The sequence below is a fragment of the Chiloscyllium plagiosum genome, unplaced genomic scaffold (genome assembly GCF_037043375.1).
Source record: "Chiloscyllium plagiosum isolate Xiang-an unplaced genomic scaffold, Cpla_swu_hap1 HiC_scaffold_9, whole genome shotgun sequence".
Lineage (NCBI taxonomy): Eukaryota > Metazoa > Chordata > Chondrichthyes > Orectolobiformes > Hemiscylliidae > Chiloscyllium > Chiloscyllium plagiosum.
This window is the reverse complement of record NW_028270147.1, coordinates 105,613,968-105,635,104: the sequence shown is the minus strand read 5'-3', so window position 1 is coordinate 105,635,104 and position 21,137 is coordinate 105,613,968. Positions and strand designations below refer to the sequence as shown.

The 21,137-nt window shown below is 41.4% G+C and overlaps 1 pseudogene; it reads right to left on the bottom strand.

Moving 5' to 3' along the window:
- Positions 1-21,137, bottom strand: part of LOC148149223 (centrosome-associated protein 350-like) — a 758,453-nt pseudogene that overhangs the window by 24,784 nt on the left and 712,532 nt on the right.

Below are 21,137 nucleotides of genomic sequence, written 5' to 3'. Positions count from 1 at the left end.
ATATTATGATTGCTGCCTCCTAAGTGTTCCCTGACTTTAAGATCTTTTATGAAGTCTGGCTAATTACATAAAACTAAGTCCAGAATTGCCTGCTCCCTCGAGGGCTCCATCACAAGCTGTTCCAAAAAGACATCCTGTAAGCATTCCATGAATACCCTTTGTTTGGATCCACCGGCAACATTATTCAACTAGGTCATTTGCATATTCAAGTACCCCATGGTCACCTTGACCTTGCCATTCTGACATGCCCTATCTATTTCCTGGTACATCTTGCGCCCTTGGTCCTGACCACTGCTGTGAGGTCAGTCCGTAACGCCCAATCTGGTTTTTTTGCCTTTGTGGTTCTTCGACTCCACATCATCTGATCCTGTGTCATTCAGTGCCATGGATTTAATTTCATTCTGAATTAATAAGGCAACCCTGCCTCCTCTGCCCACCTCCCTCTCTTTTCGATAAGTTGTAAATCCTTGGATGTTTAACTGCCAGTCCTAAACCCCCTGCAACCATGTCTCTGTGATGTCTACCACATCATCATCATTCATGATGATTTGTGCTGTTAATTCATCTACTTTGTTACAAATACTATGAGCATTCAGGTAAAGTGCCTTAATGCTAATTTTCTTATCCTCATGATTTCCAACATCTCTAGTAATATGTCCAAAGTTATCCTTTGTTTTTGCTTCATTCCTGGTCTGCCTTGAACTGAAATCCTGCACACATACTAACCTGTTGCTTATCATTCTACTTGACTCCATACTCCCTGTTGCTTTCCCTTTCCCTTCCCCCAGACTCATAAGTTTAAAGTCCGAGTGACCACCTTATTTATCCTTTTCACCAGAACACTGGTTCCAGATCGGTTCAGGTGGAGACTGTCTCATCGGTACAGATCACCCCTGTTCCAAAACTGATCGCCCAGTGTTCCATGAAATGGAATCCCTCGTTCCCACACCAATCTCCTGGCCACATGCTTACTTCCCTAACTTGCTTATCCCTATGACAATTAGCACGTGGCTCGGGCAGTAATCCAGAGATTATGACCCTCGAGGACCTGTTCTTCAATTTCCTTCCTAGTGCTTGATACTCCCCACACAGGCCCACATGCCTAGCCTTGTCTATGCTGTTAGTGCCAACATGGATCACAACAACTGGATCTTCTCCCTCCTGCTCCAATATCCTTTCAAGCCGGTTGGAGATGTCCAGCATCCTGGCACCGGTCCAGCTACACACCATGTGGGACTCCCAATCCAGCTCATAAAGGATACTATCTGTCCCCCTAATTATAGAATCCCCTGTAACAACTATTTGTCTTTTTGCTCCCGCTCTTGAGTGGCCTTCTGAACCATGGTGTTATGGTCAGCTGGCTCATCCTGTCCACAGCCCTTTTCCTCATCCATACAGGGAGCAAAAATCGCACACCTGTTGGACACGGTCAAGGGCTGAGGCTCCTCCACTCCTGAACTCAGAATCCCCCTTCCTGCCTCACTTACAGTCACATCCTGTTGTTCCTGATCACTAACTGAATTTGAATTACTTAATCTATCGATGTGACTGCCTCCTGAATCACTGCGTCCAGGTAACTCTCCCCCTCCCGGATGTGCCGCAGTGTTTGAAGCTCAGATTCCAGATCATCAATTCTGATCCGGAGTTCTTTGAGCAACTAACACTTGCTGCAGATGTGGTCACTGCCCTTCACAATGAGATCAGCCAACTCCTACAATATACAGCTACAGCACATCACTTGTCGAGCCATCTGTATTTATTTAATTAATTTATACAAAATTATAAGTTAAATATTATTCAACTAACCAATTAATAATGAACTTTTAATCAATCACATGATACACAAGAAATATCAATTGAAACGCCTTACCTTAGCAACACATGAGAGTCCTTTTCTTTGGTGAGAGGAGAGGGCGGGGGGAGACACGACAAGTGTAGTATATCGGGATTCAGTTGCTGCCCAAATATATACCCAACAGTCCTCTGCGCCTCGCTGTGGCCTGTCGCTCTGCTGCTCCTTCAAAAGCCTCACTTATCAAGCAGTCTCACGTCCGTTCCTGCTCTGTGTTCGCTCCGCCAAGCTAAGTTTTTATATTTTAAAGTTATCATCCCATCGGGTCTCTGGTCCTCATTGTCGCTCCTCCCACTCCAACTGCCACCCATAAAATGAAGAACACAGATCCCCCGAGGTAAGTTTGTATATTTTAAAGTTAACTTCCCGTCAGGCCTCTGGTCCTCGCTGAAGGTGCTTGAGCTGCATGGTGGGAAAAATGTTTCACTTGTGAGGCTGACCTGAACAGGAAGTTCACATTAACGAATCGAATCAGAAATTCAAAACAAGATATTCTTCCCTGAGAAGAGTGACAACATGGAACTTACTTATGCCAGGAATGCTTCAGTTGAATGGCACGAACATGTTTCAGAGGAAATTAGATAAGTACCTCAGGGAGAAATATACAAAAGGATGCACTGATGGGATGAGACAAAGTGGGAGTAGAGACTAAATAACCGCAATAGCCTGTTGGGCCAAAAGGCACGTTTCCCTGCTGTAAATTATCTGGAAAAGTTCTGGTCTCCTTCACTCAAGAACCATTTAATCACCAACTAATATGGACAAAAGGGGTCCCACTGGGGTATGAAAGAGAAATACAAGAGACATCCCTTCATTAGGTTACACAATTAACATCCATTACTGAAAGTACCTCTGCAGAGAGCACGGTTTAATCTTCAGCTTCTCAGTATCAGTGGAGTACAGAGTTTGAATTTGTGGTTTGGTTGAGCTTGAGCTGCCAACATCAAGATCTTTACTGGGTTCAGCTTGGGTCTTCGTCATAAACTCATCATAGGACTGAAAGAAACATGGAGAGAAAGTAAAATCAAACATTGGGATTTAAAGAAGTACACATGACACTACTTTGCCAACTGCACTGAAATCAATGTATTTCTGAATATTTAAATAAGTTTTCTGGCAACTAAGGAATAGCAGAACTTGATTTTCAGCAAACTACTCCAGTGAGGACTCAAGTTTTCAATTCAATCAGAAAGTTGAAGCATTTTCTGGATGTATGCAGGAGAGCCAGACAGGTAAGCCAAAAACAGATAAAGCATTTGCAATTTGAAATAATAGAAAATTCAGATGTAGGATGCAGTGTTCATAGTCGTGATGCAGTGGTACAATATAATACTGAACAGTTGCTAAACTGAAGCACTTACCAAAATATTGTCCACCCGATCACGTTTTCTCCTGCCAAATGTCTTCATCTTCTGCCAGCCTGTCTTCTGATATTGCTCCTGGTTGAATCCAAACAACTTCATAACTTCATTAGAAATGAAGATCTGGGGATAGAAGCACAGGAGAAATGGCAACTAATGCACACACCCTAAATACACAGACAAACAACCTCCAATCCATTATCCTTCCCGTAAACTGCTCAATGAAGACTTTGATGCTTGGGCCTTCTGATTCTTCTCCCATTCTGAATGATGTAAAATTGGATGAAACTCAAACCATGTTCCATTAAACAAAAATCACTAAATGCTTTAAAACGTAATTATAATTGAAGTGATTAACATCAGTGAGATCCAAAAGCATATACAAAACAACTTTAAGGTAGCATGCAATACTCCCAGATTGTGAGAAGGTTTGACATTTTCCCTTGCCTAAGACCGAGACTGAGAAATGAGTAATTATTCACTTATCAATTCACTGCATTACGTGGTTCAGCACTTTGCCAACAAGTGCTGGCCTCTGCTCTGTCAAATTCCAAAAATGTTCTGCCTTTCATAGACTGTAGGCAGACAACTGAAGATCAGCACTGTGGGAGGTCTCACAATAAATATTGGGGATGACGTGGATTCATACAGTGATCCCAGCAGTTCAGGAAGGTCAAATCGTTCTCAGTTTAACAGATGAGTTCATCAAAGCTATATGACCTAACCACTGACCACTGCCTCACATGGCTCCAGGCAGGAAGTGTTTGATAGGTTTCTCGGCTAACACCGTCAAAGGCAAGTAACATGCCCAGAAATGTTGGTGTGGGAAATAGTGCAGATCAGACTGAAGACACATTATGGTTGAGTTATAAAGACAAAGCAAAGGAAATGAATAGTCTCAAATTTGCTCTGTGAATGAAAAGCTGACATGCCCATTCTCAGTCCCTGGCAAAGTGCAACGCTTCACAAACTGTGCTCAAAGGGAAGTCAGGCGAGACAATGAGCAGCTTGATGTTGACTTTAGACCGTGGTAAAAAGTTCACATTGCAGTGTTTCAAGTCTGAGTTACTGGAAGGAGTCATCCAGTGTACACTTCAATGTCAATGCCACAGTAAAGTAGAAGTTGCATTGTTGCAATAGTAAAGAACTTGGTCTTCGTGATGGACAATACTTTTTAACCAATGCTCAAGTCATCCACCTTAACCTCAAATTGCCAAAAAACTTGCAATATATATAACTTTTCACACTTGTAGCATGTTGTTCTCAGCCTTTGAAGTATCGCCACTAATTATAATATCGTCAAAAGCTGCAACAAACTTTCACACAGCAAGTTCCCACAAATTAGAGAAATGGTTCAGTAAACGTTGAGCCAGACTGACTCATGTAGTAGATTGACCAGGACCATGAGGGAGAACTCCACTCCTCTTCAGTGTCACACCAAAACTCTTTTTAAAAACTCACCCAAGGGGGAATATGGTGCCTCACTTTGAAAACAATACTTCAGTACATCCAGGATTTCACTTTAGCGTTTGCTTAATCCCCTCTGCTGACTGAGGAAGAGTGCCACTGAGCCATGGCTAACACTCAGAGCTATTACATTGTGTCTCCAGTTGGGAGTAAAATGAGGTTCCTTGAGGATCATCGGGGAGATCAGAGTAAAATGGGGCTCCTCAGTTCCTGACCTTACTTCCATCATAAGGTCAGAAGTGCGGATGGTTGCACAATTTTCAATACCATTCATAGACTGCTTCAGTATCTGAGGAGTAATGTTCAAAGGCAACAAGATCTAGACGATATGCAGATTTGGACTGGTAAAAGACAAGTAATCTTCACATCAAAACTGCCAATTAATGACCATCTCCAGTAGGAGGCCTGTGACCAGTGGTGGCCCATAAGGATTGGTGCTGGGTTCACTGCTTTTCGTCATTTACATAAATGATTTGGATGTGAACATGGAACATAGCATGGTTAGTAAGTTTGCAAATGACACCAAAATTGGAGGTGCAGTGGATAGTGATGAAGGTTCAGAATACAACAGGATCTCGAACAGATGGGCTGAGTGGCGGCAGATGAAGTTTAATTCAGATAAATGTGAGGTGCTGCATTTTGGAAAGGCAAATCAGGTCAGGACTTATACACTCGATGGTAAAGCACTGGGGAGTGTTGCTGAGCAAAGAGACCTTGGAGTGCAGGTTCATAGTTCCTTGAAAGTGGAGTGACAAGTAAGCAGGATTGTGAAGGTGGTGTTTGGTATGTTTGACTTTATTGGTCAGAGCATTGAGTATAGGAGTTGGAAGGTCATGTTGCGGTTGAATAGGACACTGATTAGGCCTCTTTTAGAATACTCTATGCAATTCTGGACTCCCTGCGCTTGGAAAGATGTTGTGAATCTTGAAAGGGTTATGCAAAGATTTATAAGGGTGTTACCAGGGTGGGGGGTTTCTGGTATAGGAAGAAGATAAATTGGTTGGGGTTACTTTCCCTGGAGCATCAGAGGCTGAGAGGCAACTGTGAAAAGATTTATAAAATTATGAGTGGTATGGATAGGGTAAATAGACAAGTCTTTTCCCTGGTGAAGGCAAATCCAAAACTAGAGGGCATAGGTGAGAGAAGAAACATTTAAAAGGTACGTAACGGGTAACTGTTTCATGCAGAGGGTGGTGTGTACATGGAATGAGCTGCCAGAGGAAGTGGAGGCGGCTGGCATAATGACGATATATAAAAGGCATCTGGCGGCGTATATGAATAGGAAGGGTTTAAGAGGGAAATGGACCAAATGCTGGCAAATGGGACTAGATTTTATCTCGGATAACTGGTCTGTATGGACAAGTAGAACCGAAGGGTCTGTTTCTGAGCTGTACATCTCTACGACTCTAAGAGAATATTTAACCAATGGCCCTTGACATTCAATGGTGTTACCATTACTGAATCTTCCACAATGAACATCATCAGGGTTACCATGGACCAGAAACTCATCTGGACTCATTATATAAACACTGTGGGCTACAAGGGCAGGTCAGAGGCTTGGAATACTGTGGTGTATAACTCACCTCCTGATTCCCCATAACAAATCCACGGAGTACAAAGCACAAGTCAGGGGTCTGATGGAATTTGCCCCACTTGCCTGGAGGAGTGCAGCTCCAGTAACACACAAAAAGCTCACTACATCCAAGACAAAGCAGCCCACTTGATTGGCACCACACCCGTAAGCAGCTATGCCCTCCACCACACTCCACTCAGTAGCAGCAGTGTGTACAATCTACAAGACGCATTGCTAAAATTCAGAGATCTTCAGCCAGATCCTCCCAAATCTGTGACCATTTAGATCAAGAAGGACAAGAGCAGCAGAGCGCCACCTGCAAGTTCCCCTCCAAGCCACCCATCATTCTGACTTCGAAAAATATCATTGATTCTTCAGGATTGCTGTATCAAATTCTGGGAATTCCCTCCCGAAGGGCATTATGGGTCTACCTACAGCGCATGGACTGCAGTGGTTACAAAAGATAGCTCACCAGTTTCTCAAAAGTAACTAGGATCGGTGAATAAATGCTGGCCAGCCGGCAATGCCCAGACCCTGTGAGTCATTTAAAAAATGTTCATTGAGGAGTTTAGAGTTAAAATGGGGTTCCTTGGTACTCAATGGGCATAGAGGAATTTTTTTTGTTCATTCATGAAATGTGGACGTCACTGGCTGGCCAGCACTTATTGCCCCTTCCTAGTTGTCCTTGACAAGATGGTGCTGAGGTAGACCCACAATCTCATTAGGGAGGGACTTCCAAGATGCAGTGACAGATTTCCAAGTCAGGATAATGGCCACTGTTTACAAGTTGAGTCACTCACTTACTTAATCTACATATTTTAACTCCAACCAGCATCACGTTTGCAACATTATTACTGACAAGTAGGAAAAAAGGATTACGTGGAGTTATTACCTTTACTTCATTTAAATTCTGTGGGTTCCTCACTCGTTTGAAGAATGAAGAGCTAATTCGGCTTGGCTTCATCCACAGGGCTGGGCTGGCACGGAGGTCGACAGAAAAGATGTCAACAAAAATTTCTCTTGTAACATTAAGGACAAGCTGGAAGAAGTAAAAGACTAACAGAGAAAAGATTATATTAGATGCGTCCTCTCCACTCAGCAAAAAGCTTATGAGATCATTACAGTGAAAACAAAAGGGAATCCTGTTCAAAATATATAAAATAACAAATGTTTGCTCCACGATCTGAACCAAGGATACATTTCAAAGTTCATTGATTGCAGGAGACAAGGCAAAACAGAGATTAGAGAAGGGGTTTAAAAGGATTGCAAAACTACCAAGGGTAGGTGCAGATATATTAGACAAGATTTCCTGCATAATACTGAGGAAGGCACCACAACATAAAAGGAGGCAAATCTTTGAAACAAAATGAATGTCTGTGGGACATACTGTAAATAGAAAGCAAGCTATCATGGCTCCAATTATTAAGGTGAATAATAATCAAATATTGTATTATCAACCAATGGAAACAGCAATAGAAAGACAGAAACGATGGAGAAGAATTTGAAACAAATACTGAGTGGCTGAAAGGAACACCATATATTATGTAAATAGAAACAGAATCTGTAGATTCTCAGACTGGGATAAGTTATGACAGGTGGGATTTAAAGCATAACAGTATGATGATGATGAGGATGATAAATTAATAATGGGAGAGTACAAACTGGAGGAGAAAGGGGCTTTGGATTTTTAGGGAAGAGGCAAAATGGTAAATTGAATTCAATACAGTCATCAGGATCAAGATAATGTTTTTGACATGCTCTGTTATACATATCATCAATCAGAGCTGCTGTGGAGCACTCTTCACCCATACCTTTCTTGCTCAACTGAGAAAAAATAATTTTGTTTTCAAATGCAAAATCTGGGTATCATCTCACAATAAGCTCTTCTGCTCACACTCTCGTCATCCTTCCATTTATAATTCCCAAAGTCTGGGGGTATTTGCAAATCTCCCAGATCATGGCCAAGTTCCTGCCATTTGCACAGCTCCTCAGCTGCTGCATGAACCAATGTCTCAATCTCTACAGCATCTTCAGCAAAAGCAAAGTTATTTTCCCCTTGGATGTTTCGGGGCACATCTTTTAGGGACTGGGGCTCCTGCACTGGGCTGCCCTGTTGCAAAGTACACAAACTGTTGGTCAATCGAGATACTGAAGGTCAGGAACAAAAATGATGGAATTCATTTCAAACCATTAATGAACAATACATGGTTATAATAAACTGTGAAATCAAAGCATGAAAACAGGAGACAAACAAACGAGAATCGTCTTTTTATATCTCAGAGTATGTCTGACGTGTCAGACACAGGCTGGAATTCATTTCCAATTTATTCTCAGCCATGTAATGAAAGTCAAGGTTTCCACATGGAGTGAGATCCAGAACATTAAACAGTACATTTTATTAGACTGAGTACTCAAACTCAATACAAAATTTACTTGATGGAGTCAGAACAAATGCTTTATACTCCTTTTTAAGTTTTAAAAGTTTTTGGCCGTAATCAAGGTGGTGAAAATAATCATCTTTACACAATTTCAAAGTATCACAAGTTGTTTCCCTGAGCTTGAAATATAAACTTAGTATGAAAAGAACACATCACACTTATCCATTAGGCAGAATCAATATTCCATTAGGCTCACAAAGGGAGATATCATGGACTATCATGGAATGCGGAGGATGAAAAGAATACAGTTATTGAACTGAAAAGAATACTTTTGGACAGTTCAGGATCAGAAACATTATGATGAAAACAGTGAATATTCTTCAAACTATGCAATCAAAAACATATGGCTTGTTACAAGTAACCATAGAGAAAGTAATGGCCATTTTAAGAAACTGATATAGATTGTTCAAATCTTTCCTGGTTCAGAGTATAAGTATGGCAAATCTCTTCATCTACTAACTGTTGTGTACTTAGGGGAATGAATGATTTCAGAATGAACGTTCTAAGCTTCAGCTTTCCAAAATCAGATCACCTTCAGTTGACTGCTGCACCCCTTTTTATTCCTGCACTTTATAGGGAAACACAAATACTGACAAATCAGAAGAGCACGTGTCAGTTTAGTCAGGATGTTGCTGTGTCAAATCAAAGTGACCCAAGCACCTATTTCAGTGATTTCCGATATTGAATGCTCAGAAAGAAATGGACAGCATGAGAACTTGTCAAGCACTTTTATGAAAGAGCTGCTTGTCCAATCAATGTTAATATGTGCAAACCATAAACCCTTCTGTTCTTCTAATCAGATGATCATTCAGTCTCAGGACTTTGCTTCAGAACACTATGCTGGAAAAATTGCATGCGAACTGAAAAAGCCAGAGATGATTCAAAACTTAGTTTAAAAGATCCTCATTAAAAACACTGCCTCCATTTTAGGGAAGGACAGAAAAGTGCGGAGGAAAAGGTTTGAATTTCAATAGCAATCCTTCAGTTCTAAACTCAGTCATTACACAGTGGAAATAGTCACTAAATTCTTTGAGAAATCATCAGGCGTACTTTCACTTATTTTGAGAATTGATACTGAGACACCAGAAATTTTAAGAATATCCCCCACAGCTTGATTTTATCACCCACAAATATATTAACAATTTATCAAGATATTCCTCACAACAGTCTTTTGGGAAAGTGTCCTTGGGAAAGGGGAACACTCAGGGTAATTTCTGAAAATGTTGACGTGCAAAATGTGCCCAAATAAAGTGGAGTTGTATTTTGACATTTGTGACGGAAACAATCACAATCCGATAATTATGTTAAAATATGGGAATTTAATATGCTCTGGGATTATTCATCAAACAATCACATCAATGCTTCAAGACAAATAACACATCCCCAATTCGTAAAATTAAAATCCATCCCAAAACTGGCTCAAAATTAATACTTACAGGTCGAGGACAAGGATCTTGAGATAGTACTTCCTCTTTATCATCAACACTGTCATCTCTTTCAGATGTCTCCAATTGGATGACAGTCTTCTGTTCCTCCTCAAGATCCTTGGAAGGTGACCTGGGTGAGGATTCAACATCCAATTTGAACTTTAATCCTTGATTAGTAAACTGGATCTTCTCAGCTCTTCTCTTCTCTAATATCCCAAGCTGCCAGCATTTAGCCCATATCCTTCTCAACCCTTCCTATTCATATATCCAACTCAAAGCCTTTTATAAGTTAAAAGTTGTAATTGTACCCCTCTCTACCACGCAGGCAGCTCATTCCATGTATGCAGCACGCTCAGCCTGAAAATGTTAATCCTCAGGCCCTTTTTAGATCTTCCCCTCTCACCTTAAACCTATGCCCTCTAGTTTTGGACTCCCAAAACCTGGGAAAAAGATCTCGGCTCTTCACCCTATCCAACCCCCTCTACAAAAATCCTTCAGCCTCCAATCATCCAGGGAAAAAATGCTTCAGCCTATTCAGCCTATTCCTGTAACTCAGTCCCAGCAACATCCTTGTAAATCCTTTCTGCACACTCTCAAGTTTAACAATGCTGCCTGACCTGCTGTGCTGTTCCAGCAATAAAGTTTCAACTTTGATCTCCAGCATCTGCAGACCTCACTTTCTCCTCGAAGATTACATCCTTCCTGTAGAAAGGCGATCAGAACTGCGTGCAGTATTCTAGAAATGGCCTCACCAATGTCCTGTACAGCTGCAACGTAACGCCTCAAGCCCAACAGTCAATGTTCTGACCAATGAAGGCAAGCACGCCAAATGTCTCCTTCGCCACTCTTTCTACCTGCAACTCCATTTTCAAGGAACAATGCACCTGCATCCCGAGGTCTCTTTGTTCAGCAACACACCCAGGGCCCGACCATTAACTGTATAAGCTAGTGACCGGATAGAGAACTTAAAAAATAAAATTTGATACAGAACTTTAAAAATGAAGCAGCCCAAACTGCATGGAGGGAGAATGTCTTCACTTGTGAGGCTGACCTGGACAGGAAGTTAACATTAATGAATCGAATCAGAAATTCAAAACAAAACTTTCTTCCTTGGAAAGGGAACAACATGGAACAACATGACAACTAGTACTGGGAATGCTGAAGTTCAATAGCATGAATATGTTTCGGGGGAAATTGGATAAGTACCTCAGGGGGAAACATACAGAAGGACGCACTGATGGAATGAAACAAAGTGGGAATAGACTTGCATGGAGACGAAATAACTGCACAAATCTGTTGGGCCAAAAGGCACATTTCTCTGATGTAAAGTCACTGCAAAATGTACTGGTCTCCTTAATAAAAGAACAATTTAATCACCAACTAATTTGGACAAAAGGGGTCCCTCTAGGGTATAAAAGACAAATACAAGAGGCATCCCTTCAGAAGGTTACGCAATTAACATCCATTTCTGAAAGTACCTCTGCAGAGAGCACGGTTTAACCTTTGCCTTCTCAGTTTCAGTGGTGCACAGAGTTTTATTTTGTGGTTTGGTGGAGTTTGAGCTGCCAACATCGAGATCTCCACTGACTTCAGCTTGGGCCTTTGCAATAAACTCATCATAGAACTGAAAGAAACATGGAGAGAAGGTGAAATCAAACATTGGGATGATAAGAAGTACACATGACACCACTTTAGTAACTGCATAAGACAAAATCTTTTTTGAATGAACAAATCTAATTTTAGCAATCTGTAAAACAAGTTAACCACAAAATTTAGAAAGATTAACAGGGAGACCAAGAAGCCCAGTTGGTTGAATGCGATCAAAACAAGTTTGTTTATTCCTCTCAAGCCACTGCACACACCATTCAACATTACAACAACCTATTTATGCAGCACTTAACAAGTAATAGGCCCCAACGCTGTTTTAATAAAGAATACTGGGACATTGCTCAGGAAGAAGTATAAGGACAGAATACCCAAGACACCATTGGAAAAAGGAAGCTCTTGAAAGTCGGATGAGATGAAGATATGAAGAGGAAATTGGGATGAAAGGTTTGAATGAATGTTTGGAAGAATATAAAAACTCTTATAAATGGCAGAGAAAAAAATCAGACAGAAAAAGCAACCCTGCTCAACCACTTTTCCTTAAGATGGCAAGAATAAAAGTCAACAGCCCCCAACAATTTTTAGTTCAAGGAAATGGATGCTGATTTGGTTTTGAGAACGCAGTATGCAACATGTGAAATGCTCTGAACTCAACCTCTGCAAGGTCACATGTTCCAACCATCCCCAGCTGAAACCTGCAGGGCAGTGGAGGGTTCAATCTCACCTCTAGCTGTTTGATGAGGCTGGCCTCCTGTGCTTTCAACCGCTCCTGTTGACGTTCCTCCTGCTCTTTCTTCAGCTTGTCCACTAAGGACTTGCGCTTCTTAAGTTCGTCCTTCAGTGCATGGATCCTGACCTCAATATCACTCTGGTCTGACGTAATTTCTGTTGAAGATCCACCCAATGGATGTTAACAGGTCTCCTTACAATCAAATTCAACTTGGACACTAACATTAGCGGATAAGAGATATATGCAAACCTGCATAACTCTTGGTGACACTTCTCACAACCTGTTCAACAACTTTAATCAAACCTGCTGAACCTCGTGCAATGGACACATTGATCACTTGGGAGCCACAGTGTCACCAAACACATCAACTCCTCAGACCTACAGTATCACCGTACACACCGGCCGATCACACAGCAGGACTATCTGGGCAGTCAGTAACGGTGAGCATGGTTAGAACCATTTTGAGGAAAAAGCCAAAATGAGAAGCTGGAGACTAAAAGCTTGCAAAAGATGTGCATTTGAAAGACAGGAGAGGAATGGGCTTTGGAGATGAATTCTGCAATTGGGCTACTATACATGGCCATTATTTAAGTTAACTCTGGAAGGGATGCAACAGTCAGAGAAATTAAGACCACAAGAGGTTGAAGGATGATGTTAGACTAAAAGTCACAAAGAGAGACAGGGATTCATCGTGAAGGGCTTTCTTAACTGTGAAAATTAGATTGGAGATGTTGAAAAATTGGGAGGCAAAGTTCAATAAAGGATAGTATGATAATTTTCAGATAAGCGCTCTTTCCAGACTTTTGGAAGTGCTCACATTCATGGAGTATTCAGAAATCTGACCAGAAGAGGATGGAATGGTCAAGTCTCTGGGTGAGAGTTGTGGATGATGAGGCAGGAGGCATGTAACTTTACAGAGACAGGTTTGTGATTAGTAAATGTTGGGTTTACTCGAGGCTGGAATATACTGCTGAGATATAAAGGATGTGGACCAGCTGGGGATAGCAAATGAGAGGCTGGAGTGGCAAAGGAACACAGCTGGAGAGTCAGAAACAGGCAAACCTGTTGGAGTTGACTTTTCTTTGTTGAATACTTCAGTGGTGTGCATTTTTTTCTGAAAGGCTGGTGACATTCTTTCTCCAATTTAGACAGGTGTAACATGACCGAAGTTACAGACCAATGAAATCAAACTTGCACAGGCATTCAGCTCTTACTGTTTCAACTTCAGAGATTCCAAAGGAAACTGACAGAAAGAGATGTTAACAGACAATCTACCACACCGATGCTGACTTAACTCTGGGCTGTCAGCCTCAATTACAGTGACAATACAGTAATAAGCAAAACTAGAGGGAAAACCTCCTGTGACAGAACTCATGTCATCATCCCACCATGCAAGGTGGTGGAACTTGAATTCAATAAAATAAAAAGTCTGGAATTAAGATTCAAATGATAACCATAAATTCATTGTCGATTGTCAGAAAAATCCCATCTGATTCATTAATGTTCTTTCGGGAAGGAAAGTGCCATCTTTACCTGGTCTGGTCTCCATGTGACTCCAGACCCACAGCAATGTGGTTAACTCTTAACTGTTCTACGGACAATCATGGATGGGCAATAAATACTGGCCACCCAGCAATGCCCACATCCCACAAGTGAATTAAAACAAAATTCCCTTAATAAATCCAACAGCAAGGCCATTTGAGGCGTTATTTTCACTTTCACACAAGACAAAGTCTCAAGAATCACCATCCCTCGGTGTTGTGCTATACTCTCAGCCAAGCAACATTTTTAAACAAAAATTAATACACATCGTGTTTGAGTTTCGAAGCACATCAACTTCCCCAAATCCTTTTCTATATTTCCACCCTTCTATCTGTTTAAATCCCGTTTGCTACCCCTGCCTTAATTCCTTGCCAATTAATCTTATGCATGACACCCATCATATCTCCACATCTGAAAGTTGAGTTTTTTTTAGTACAGTCATCACTTTTGAAATCTGCTCTGACGCTTTATTTCACAGTTACCTGTTTTCTTCCTATTTTATCTTTAAAAACTTGCATTTATAACAAATCTTTCATATGATAAAACAAACCAAGTCGCTTCACAGAAATAGAATAAAACATGATACTGAGCCTCAGAGATCCAAGGGCAGATGTGAAATCTGTCATACAGTTCTAGTGTCTTGAAGGAGGAAAGTGACATAGACAGAAGTAAAGTTCAGGGAGAGAATTAAAGAGGTCACTGTCTTAGTAACTGAAGGCTTTTCCATTAATGCAGCAATTAAAATTGAAATTCTCAAAGATTTAATTAAAGGAATACAAATAGCTTGCCTGCAATGTATAATCATGTAAATTAATTTAAATGGTGCAAAGACTGGTTCTGGTATTACCCTTCACCAACCGGCTTTCTGGAATAGAACAAGTAGTATAATACAATGACAAGTCTGGAAGTAAGACAGACATTGATGAGGCTCCTGCAGTGGAAGAACGGAGGTGGGGCAGAGACAGATAATCGGAGATTCCATAAAGTGCCGAAGCAGGCCATTTAGCCTTTTAAGTCCACATCAACCCTCCGAGGACCAGCCCACCCAGAGCCCCCTCCCCTCCAGCTGGATTTCCCATTGCTGATCCACCGAGCCTGCACATATTTCACATGCCTTCACAAAATTCCTATTCTTTCCCACATTACATTTCTCATTCCCCCTCAGAATTCCCATTCTCTGCCACTCCTGTTTCCCATTCCCCTCAGAATTCCCTTTCCCCCAACACCTATATTTTCCATTCATTCTCAGAACTCCCATTCCCTCAGATCTCCCACCCCCTCTCCATACTGTTTCCCATTCTCTCCACTTCCTGTTTCCCTAGGACTGATTTTGAGCGAAGCCAATGATTTTCTATTCACTGCAGCCTTATATGATATTCTTTACTCATTAGAAATAGTTTTTGTAGAAAAAACAATGCAAAACATCTTTTTACCATTTTCCTGTGTGTTGCGACAAAATCCTGGGAATAAACATCATCTATGAAAATACGATGGTCAGGACTGGTGGTCATCCGAAGGGCTGCTGATGGTGATTCCAGAGTCTGAGCAGGTAAACATCTAACCTCCTCAGGAATTGAACTGTCACTGTGGGGCTGGGAGCAAAGTGGCGCAGGACATTCTTCCTCACTGGCTGTGTCTAGAGAAAATACCAATACTTAGAACATTTATACTGCAATAGGTTAACAGTGCTTAAAGTAAGATGCACAATTCAGTATGTCTGTCTTACATGTCCGTCCTCCTTTCAATGTATTCTTTATTTCAGATGCATGTAACAATATCATAAGGAGAGTAGGTTAGAAACAGTTAACCAGAGAAAGTTAAGTTTGCACAGGTCACTGATGAAAAGCACCTTGAGCTAATTCAGATTCTATCAGACATAACTGCTCATTGTCAAAATACTCCGATACAACATTCTGCGCAGTACTGCAGTTACATTCTGCTGCTAATGGTGAGGAATGAAATTAATTATCAATATTGCAAAGAAAATTAGATTTTTCCATGTAAACAAAGTGGCCACATAGCCTTGTGTAAACAACGTCCAAGCTCTCTCACTGATTACAACTTTTGCTGCTTCTCAACTCTGCAAGTGATATGTAACCACCAGCAGTGAAAGGAATTAAAATCTGAAACTTCAGCCTCCCTGAGAGGGTGAGTGGGAAATTATACTGTGCTATTGTGTCAAGGTACCATTGAGAAAGATGATAATTCCAACATCTGACCTATGCTGATTAAATGGATCACGGCAGATGCTTGGGAAATGTGATTTCCTTGAATGAATGAGACAGGCAAAGTAAAAGGCCAGGTTTACACCTTGCTTCTTCTGCATTAATCCAGACTGATGACATTTACACATCAATACATCACCTCACATGTGCCATGACAATCAGCGATACCAAAGTGCAATTGAAAGTAGTCAGAACCACAGTAAATGCATTACTGCCTGGAAGAGAAAACAAACAAACAAGAAACAGAGGCTAACATTACCTTTCGATTCGGGAATCTTCTTCCTTGCCTCTCTCTTTCCCATGAGCTCCTTGTCCCAAGCAGCCAGAGCCTGATTTTCCATTCGCCGGATCGCAGCTTCCTCAGCATCGAGCCGCCGCTTCCACTCCAGCAGCTCCTCTGCATGTCGTCGCCGATGCATCAGTTTCTGCTCCCGTTTAGTGAGGAACCTGATGGACATGCAAGCAGGACGGGGGAGAGAGAAAGGAAGTGTCAGCTAGCTGCTGATATTCATTTCTAAAATCGGACATTAACCTGCAGCTCAAAATGTATAATTCTTACTTTTTAAATTCAACACTGTTTGGGTTATAGTTTCACAACACAAACAAAATTCAGGGCAAGGTCTCCTTGTGCACTTCACACATCGTAGAACATTGCAGCACTACTGCATGTAAATAGGCTCAGTGCAGTTAATCAACACATTCAAAAGGATTTCCTCCAAGTTTGCTGACGCAATATTAGTCAAAACAGTCAACTTCAATCTGCAATGTTGATCTTCAAAAAAACTTCAATCTGTCATAAATTTCCCCACCCCACTGCAATTGGTAACCTGGCCCGGCCCAGGGATTGGTACTGGGACATTAGTGAACTGTGATCTCAAAGGAAGCGAGCAAACAAAATTCTGATAGCCTGGTCCTCAAAGTTTAGTAAGAGGTTTGAGACAAGTCAGATGCTATGCCTTCTTGCATTTAGCTCAATATCATTTCCTATTTACAGTACAGTGTTTTGCAAAGTATAAAGAATTATGTGCTTTTTTTGCCATGGTGGGGGATTTTTATCCTAGTTTATCACAGTTGCTGCCTCTCGCTCCCCAACAGACACTGAGAGAAGCCCAGTGATGAGACGTAAAGACAGAGAAGTAGTGGTGACAGGAGATCAATGTTTACAAAAAAAGGAGCAAAACAAGAAAAACAAAACAGCTGAGTATCACCCCAAAATTGCTTTATCTTTAGATACTCAAGAAAACCTCACATTATTAAGGAGAAATTCCAAATATTCCATCAAACATTTCTAGCCAACTTCCCTACATCTCTACCTCAACACAACTTGAGGATTCATTAACTTCAAATGGCAACAGAGCTCATCAAAGCCAACCCCAGCTCCATTTCTCTTTCTGACTTAGATAGTGGGAGAATCTCAAGCACTGCCTTCCCAACAGTCCATCCAGAGCTTACAAACCCATCTGATGTTTGTTTAATGTTGTCATTATTGCTGCCTTCACCACCAACTCTGACAGCTCATTCCATACATGTGTGAAAAAATTGCCCCCGAGGTAACTTTTAAATTTTTCCTTTCTTACTTAAGCTCTCTAGTTTTTGACTCCGCTATTGGAACAAATCATAGAATCCCTCAGTGTGGAAACAGGCCATTTAGCCCATTGAGTCCATAATGACCCTTCGAACAGCAACCCACCCAGACTCACTCCCCTACGCTATCAGTGTAACTCTGCATTTCCCATGGCTAATTCACCTAGCCTGCATATCGCTAGGCACTATGGGCAATTTAGCATGGCCAATCCACCTGACATGCATATTTATGGACTGTGGAAGGAAACCCATGCAGACACAGGGAGAATGTGTAAACTCTACACCGTTGCCTGAACGTAGAATCGAACCTGGGTTCCTGGCACTGTAAGGCAGCAGGGCTCGCCATTGAGCCATGGTACTGCCCTCATAAGACCTGTTTACATCCTCTGTAGTGTACGCAATTGCCTTCATAGGATAAAAAAGCTTACACAATGATGTCAAGCTGATAATTCCACCAGGAAAAACAATTCCTGCAACATTGCATGTACCTCCAGTTTCCCAACACACTCCACTGAAAGGCAAAGCAAGCTTTGTACCAGTGAAAGTTTTCACATTGCAATCCCATTCTGAGACTGTTACACCAGGGCAATGGGTGTAAATAAAGAAGATGAGGGTAAGAAAAAAGCTCCACCACTTGGAGACCAGTAGCAGTGAGGCCATATTGATGTTTTGCTGCCCCAGTCACAGGGTCAAACATGACAACACCTCAGGGGGGATAATTAGAAACACCATATGCAGCAAACACACTGCCTTTGAAAAACACAGTTAAATGGACTTCTTCTATTTATCTCTGTTCAGAGCCACTCTGTCTCTCTCTTTCTCATCCTCTCTGTCACATCACCAGCTGACAAATGAGCTGGTTGGCTTGCCAGCCTTTCACAGCAATATGCCTTATAAGGAGCCACAAGAGATATTACTTTTCATCCATCTGACTGCGCATCTTCTTCAGTTTTTGCATGATGCTGCTGGTCTCACTGCCTGAAATCGAAACAGAGGAGGGACTCCACATCTCCGTATCTGTTTGCAGGAGACTGGAAGTGGGGCTCACTTTGGAAACATTCTCCACTACTGGTTGTTCTGCATCCCGCTGCTCCTGTCGAGTTGGAACCTGAGAAGATACCAAGATGAATGCATGGAAAGTTAAGTTTGTTCCTAAAAGGAAACAGCTCTGGAATTCGTTGCAGTGAAACACAGATGAGATTCAAAGACTGGTTGCTGCAACTAAGCAACATCATTTCCTTTCAGGCAGGCAGAGCGTTTCATTAGTTTTGAATTAATTGAGCTTTAATTAATTGAAAATTTCAAAAGTGAGACTGATTTTTTTGATTGTTGGGAATGTTTATTCAGGGAAACTGATTAAGGGAGGGAGATGTAGATCAATTATAATAGAAGTAAGTGCAAACAGATGAGTGGCTCAACAACCTAGTCCCATTCCTATGCACATGATCAAGTGCAAAAATGTTTTGACACCTTTGTAGGATATGCTGATAACAGGTAGGAGCCAGATTACAGGGAGTGAAAGAACAGAAGCACAGATACATTGGGCTGAAAGCTCCATTTCTTGTGCTGTCACTTCTACAGAATGCAGAATAAAACACGATAGCGATGAATACAGAGGATGGTATTCTCGGCAGCAGCAGGTATTCCTGCATATACAGCTTTAGGTTGCAGAGATTCGGACTCTACATAAGGGAACATGTGAACATATTATCAACTTAATAAAAGTACCGAGGCTTAAGTTGATGTTTCTCAGTGGCAGACAAACCATTCTTACATCTTTTCTGTAAAATATTAAAAGTTTTATTTATATTGCAATGATAATATAGACCAGAAACCTGGCTGATAGCAAGCTTGGATTGAAAGTGATCACCCATCATTCATGCTGCTGAGTAAGTAATTCCTTACTTTAATAGTAACCTTGCATTGAACAGTTCAGGAGTTTGCAAATGGTGGGATACGAACCAACTTGCTCTCCCCAGCGGATTTGAGTTTCTCCTGAATTTTGATGGTGGTCTGGAGCATATGTTGAATCTCCTCCTGCTGTTTCAGAATCAGCTGCCTCGCCCTGTGAGCAGCCTTGTTGGCTTCTTGAAGATGCCTGATTTCAGCCTGTGATGAAATTGGATGCAATGTATTACCATGTTAGAGACCAACCAAACCCGTCTTTACATCGTCAATAAATTTATTTTGACGACAGAGTACAGACAAAAATGAAGTCAGGGCACACAACTCCATAACCCATTAAGTTCTAAGTTGCACAGTTTCCAGGTGGCACTGTGCAACTTTTACAACTTATAATGCTTGGTCTTGATGAAAACTTTGTGTTTTTCTTCGACAAAATGTTTTGTTAACACAAACTCAAACAGTCAAGTACTCCAGGTGGAAAATCATCATGAAAGAGTTACTCACATTCTTTTTCGACAACTGATGCCTAACTTTGAGTGAGCATTTCTGATTTTATTTCAGGAGGTTGCTTCCTGGTCTGTGGTGAGTTAACCTGAGTTCTCAAACCTGAAAAACTGTCCTCAGCAGCCAAGTACTTTGCAGAAGAGAAAGATGATGAATAGCAGATTTCCGCTTTCGAGAACTGCACATTAGCTCTTGCAACTGGGCAAGTTGGAAAGTGTTTCTGGATTAGTGGTGCTGGAAGAGCACAGCAGTTCAGGCAGCATCCAAGGAGCTTCGAAATCGACGTTTCGGGCAAAAGCCCTTCATCAGGAATAAAGTTGGAAAGTGTGCCTCAGTTGAGTGAATACAGAATCTGGCAAATCTGTAGTGGGTCCAACAGCAAATAACGTAACATTCCAAGTCTGCGTGACACTGCCTGACACTGCGAGATTGGTAAAACCTCTGCCAACAAAAATCAGCAACTTGTTGAGACCATCACTATATTTTTCTCAGTTTTGGTTTGGAACTGTGAGCTGAAGTTAAGAATTGAACTTTGAAAAGCAACTTGTTTTAAAACAACCGAATAAGGCTCAGTCATTTATAATACCAGAGTTGATTTTACTCCCCTTCTTGAACAAGGGGACAACATTTGTTATCCTCCAGTCTTCTGGCACTATTCCTGTAGACAATGACAACATAAAGATCAAATCTCAAGGTTCTGCAATCTCCTGCCTCAATCCCGTCTAGTCTAATAGCCTGCATCGCAGTATTCTCCTCGACAACACTATCTTTTTCTGGTGTGAATACTAACAATATTCATTTAGTGCTTCCCCATCTCCTCGGACTCCATGCACAACATCCCACAACTATCCTTGATTGGCCCTGATCTTTCTCGTCATTCTTTTCTTCCTGATATACTTATAGAATGCTGTATGGTTTTCCTTG